Here is a 5208-nt window from a genome sequence, read left to right on the forward strand (position 1 = left end):
TATGCAGGAGATCCCGGGTTCGAGTCCCAGTCGGGGCACACATTTTCAACATGTCCCTAATGAAGTACATCAACGCCTGTTTGCAGCTAGGGTGTCCATTTAATTATCATTTCATTTCTAGCAAGGCTGCATGGTCATCTACGGTAACTGTTCTTTCGGGAACAGTTACTATCGTCATGTATAGTTAAAATATGGCTTCCCGGCCATTGACCTTCTTGTGCGAACGCACACACTATGCCTGAACTCGTACGGGACTTGGTAGATTAATCTGCCACGAGTAATGAGTATGATGGGCAAACATCTCTTAGGCGCACTACGAATGTAGTGGTGTGGACATGTTGGGAATGTGAGTCTCACGGGGATCGTGCAAGGGACAAGTCCCTGCAGTCGCGCTATCCTCTGTGCCCTCGGTGGCTCAGATGGATAGAGCGTCTGCCATGTAAGCAGGAGATCCCGGGTTCGAGTCCCGGTCGGGGCACACATTTTCAACATGTCCCTAATGAAACGTGGTTATGTTGTATTCAGTTTCTATTACTCACTACAAGCACTCAGCAAACTCTTCGCTTAGTCACTGTCGCAGTTTTACTGCTTTGGCGAGTCAGTTAGCTTTTAACTAATGGGAATCGTTAATGGCTTATCGCTCGTGTAGTCTTCCTTGAATTTGCCGTTACTGAGTTAAATTCGAGTCTTTGCGCTGCTTGAGGTCGGTTGGATGCTTGTGCTGTAGAGCCGTATTTGGAGGCAAAATAGTTTTTTGTCTGATGAAGATCCATGCTGAATACAGATTCTACGATGAATAAAGATCCGGGTGAGCCCATTTCAGTTCACTTGCCGTGGTGAAGTTATTGTATGCCGGAGTGAAATTGGTATTGTAAAGTGTAAAGTCATTTTCTCGTATTCGTTTACAATCAAATTACTTATTATTCAACATACTTCTTAGTTATTACAAAATATTCCTCATTGATATTTTATTGAGCCACTAGAGAGTATTATTTAGCTTGGGCGCCATGTTGTTGGAAATCGTACAAGCACTTCATGATCCACAATCACTCAGACTATATCGAAAATGAATTAACTCCAGTCCAGTATGACGCAGATATAGGTCGTCACATGTTGTTCTGCTAGTTGTTGTACCAAACATTGTGCTACATAATCTCATGTACTATTACGATGTTATGTACGAATGAAAATCAACGTTTAGATTCTCACTTAGATGATTTAACTGATTTTGTACGCAAAATCTAGGATTAAAAGATTGTGGAGCCATCCTATTTCCTCAGCTGGATGCTACAAGCAGAAAGGTAACAAATGTTCAACAGAGTCCACTGACTTTACAAACCAGTACACTTCGTGCAATGTACAAGTATTAGTTATCAAGACCCATTTCTTTGTGCAGAATTTTTGAAAGTGCGTGTGCGTGTGTATGTGTGTTTCTACTGAAATTTACGATTCAAAAAGCATTTCTAATGTGTCTCTCTGGGGTATTAGAATTACAGATTTTGCGTATCTTTAAAGTGTCTTGGCTTGAATATTACTACATATGAGAGTGGTACATGCTGTCTAAAAACACTCGCAGACGTTTCAGGGTGTCTCTTTCAACTTTACAATTCCCAAAAACTTTTTGTCCGGAAACAAAACGAAAAATTTATGAAGCACTTATTGTTTAGCTAACTGGAGGTCAGTAACCATCATGATAGAATTTTTTGTAACGTTGTTCGTTATGATGGTATGAACCAGAGTACTTCTCATTTAAGTAGCACTCAGTAATTTTTATAGGGTAATTGACATCCTCTCGTCAAGACATGTTCAGGAACGTACCACAGTGTAATATTCACATAAATACGACTTTATTAAAGGTATGACACAAAACTGATTGTGAGTCTTCTGTGCTTACTGCAGCTGACAGTAAACAAACGGTAACAAAAGGAAAATCTGCAACTTTCGCTCAGTCAACTTGATAGTGTGTTGAGCGCAATGTATTCCAACGCAAGAAGGTAGAAATGCTGTTTATCTATAAAGTGTGTAAATTACCAGAACAGGTACTCCAATAATGTTTTCTTTTTTACAGTAGAGGCACTCCGTGTTTAAAAAGTTCATCATCATTAATCTTACTTTATTGTCGTTGACGGTCGATTGAACGGCCGGTGTGCATTTTCTTGTGTTTCGGTTTATTTATTAATCAGATGAATTACAGCACTGGTGAGCTAGTGCAAGACAGTAAGAGTCTTGTGTACGTGAATGGTACATCATGATACGAATTTTAACTGGTCTTGAGGAGAGGTAGATGATTACCGAATAAAAAAATGTAGTGTGCTATTTAAAAAGACGTGTTGCTGTTCGTGCCTTCGTAGAGAGGAGAGTTATAAAAAATGACATTATGCTGCTTATGTTCGCTGGCAGCTAAGCAACATTTGCTTGATACTATACTTATTTTGCTTCTGAACGAAAAGTTACACGTGGTGAAGGCAAATGGGGAACTCTGAATATCACTGACAGCGTTATATAGACTGAAATGTTCTATTTAGACACGATCCATGGCCGCGGAGTCCGAACAAGGCGTTGTGCGAGGGAGACGGAATTTCGAAGCCAGTCTGGGAGAAACAGAGCGTTTCATTTTTTCGCTTGATTCAAATTTTACCGCTGTTTTCGACCAGTGCAATCCACCCGGCAGGTAAGTGGAATAAATTGTCTAGAGATAATTTAATAGAGATAAAAATAATTATAATAGATTTGAATTATATTTTAGCTGTTGGTGCACCTCATCCATTGTTTTGATACTGACTGCAAATGTTACTTGCCATTTATTGAAGGTTAATGCCGTGGTTCCAATGGGGCCACAAACATCTAGGACTGACCTGTTTCGTCATTTAAACTATTAGAAAATGCTAGTTAACAACAGGTTACAGCCCTGGTTGGAAGCACATTTTTAAACTTCAATAAATTCTCAGCTGTTGTGGAACCCAAAACCAATAAAAGAATTGAAATCTCATAGAAATTAGCTTCTCAAGCTGGATAGTATATTAAATCCATTAACTACATAAAATAATTTTCTTCAGTGGACCCAGCCACATAAAAGAAATTCCACAAGTGATGCTAATGACAAACATATCGGTTGATTACTATCAACTCAAGATTTTGGGTTGTTATTCTTTATCTTGATTTTATTGTTTTACTTGACTGTCCATCGTATCATAGCTTACTACCCTTGACTAATATGACAGCTTCCTACCAGACATCTTATCACTACCATAGTGAAGTTACGAGCTAATCTTATTCAGAATAGAGATTGTAGAACTGTCAATACTGAGGCCTTGAACTTATCCTGCAACACTGAATAGCAAGAAGCCTACTGTGCGGGAATTGGTATGTTACATCAAATCGCAGAGAAGTCCGTTTTTATGTGTAAATCCGTTTTTTTGAAACTTTTGAGAAATGGCACACGTCCTTAAGATTTTGATATGTGTTTTGTGCTAATTATTATAATAGTGGTTTCAAAAACTGATATTCCAGTAAGAACTGTTTTTTGATGTGTAAGGATCGTGTCTAGTAATGTGATGACATTAGTTCAACGAATGAACTTTGTCTGGTTTTGGCTGACTGGTTGCGCTTCGTCTCCGTAGTATGTACTAGTCTTGATCCATAGGATTTAGATTCCGAGATATCGCATGTCGACACGTGACGGTGTATTCAGCTGTGATTAATTTTTCAACCCGAGTAGTTCCTTGAGGGTGGGAGTATACAAACAGAAAATACAAAATTTCGCACAGTTCCGTTCCTCTGCACCCCGCCAACGGAAATTAGAAGCTCAGTACGCCCATAAAAGTGATGTCTCCCTGTATCACTATACTCGTATTTTGCCTTCTTCATATTGGATTCTTTCCACTACCTTCTTCGGTTGTAGTGGCTACCATTTCCCCTTGAATTAGGTTGGCATCGCAGAGGGATTCTTGTGAACTAAGGACACTCCGTTTTATAGAAAAATTCTGACACTGCTGATTCTCCACAAAATGGGTCCACATTTGCACTGTCGTGGCTGGGATACACACTGCCAGAGTCTGGAATAAATACCAGCTTTGATGCACAAACAGACACTAGACCTGGCAACGGTCGTACAGATCATTATACTTTGAAAGTTAACAACGGGTAAATGAACTGTTTCAGAGTGGTGACTCTTAGTTGACGTACTCATCTACATCTACATCGACACTCTGCAAATCACATTTAAGTGTCTGGCAGAGGATTCATCGAACCACCTTCAAAATAGTCTAATACTCCAGTCTCGTACAGCGCAAGGAAAGAACGAACACCTATATCTTTCCCTGCAAGCTCTAATTACCCTTACTTTATCGTTCTAATCGTTTTTCCCTATTTAAATCGGTGTCAAAAAAATATTTAGACATTCGGAGGAGAAAGTTGGTGATTGGAATTTGGTGAGAAGATTCCTCGGCAGCTTATACTTTTCTGCGACGAATATTTCTAGAATTTAAAAGTTTTTCCTGTATTTTGAAATGGCAAATTGCGATATATTTAAATCTGCTGACACACCGTGATTTGTATTTGGCCTACATGAAACTGTCCGATGTTGACACTACCCTATGCAGGACCAGATAGCGTCTTTATGACATTACATGTTAACACCGTAGAGAGCACAAACACACAGGGTCGAAGGCATGCCGTTTGTTTTCTTCTCATTTCAGACTGTAAAGTACGCATAATAAAACTGGCCTTATGCAAAGGGCTTGCCTTCACACGCCTGTGCCGACAAAGGGCAATTTCTGGAAGTCCTTGGACACTCTTCGAGTTCGTTTCGCTGGCGACTCTCTCTGTCTCTGTTTCTCTCTCTCTCTCTCTCCCTCCCTCTCTCTCTCTCTCTCTCTCTCTCTCTCTCTCTCTCTCACACACACACACACACACACACACACAGAGGCACCATTTGGGATGGACGCTGAACTCGTCTTCGTCACGCTTGAATATATACATGTGCAGTTTCCACTCAAATACATTGGGCGAGATTCAGAAAGCGACGAACTGGTGCCAACAAAATTAGTTTCCGACGACGCCTGGAGACTGTAAGAGTACAAAAAATGAAGGAAAACTAGGGTTTAGGGTTCCGTCGACATTGAGGTAATCAGAGATGGAGCAGAAGCTCGGATTGCGTAAGGCATGGGAAAGGAAATGCGTCGTGCCATTTCAAAGAAACCAGCGATT

At 40.2% G+C, this 5208-nt stretch overlaps 1 non-coding gene across 1 annotated transcript; it reads left to right on the forward strand.

Moving 5' to 3' along the window:
* Nucleotides 1–403: 403 nt before the first annotated feature.
* On the forward strand, nucleotides 404–478 carry Trnat-ugu (transfer RNA threonine (anticodon UGU)). Its single transcript has one exon. It is a non-coding gene; the product is annotated as a tRNA-Thr (tRNA).
* Nucleotides 479–5208: the final 4730 nt, after the last annotated feature.

This window comes from Schistocerca cancellata, chromosome 1 (genome assembly GCF_023864275.1).
Source record: "Schistocerca cancellata isolate TAMUIC-IGC-003103 chromosome 1, iqSchCanc2.1, whole genome shotgun sequence".
Classification (NCBI taxonomy): Eukaryota; Metazoa; Arthropoda; class Insecta; order Orthoptera; family Acrididae; genus Schistocerca; species Schistocerca cancellata.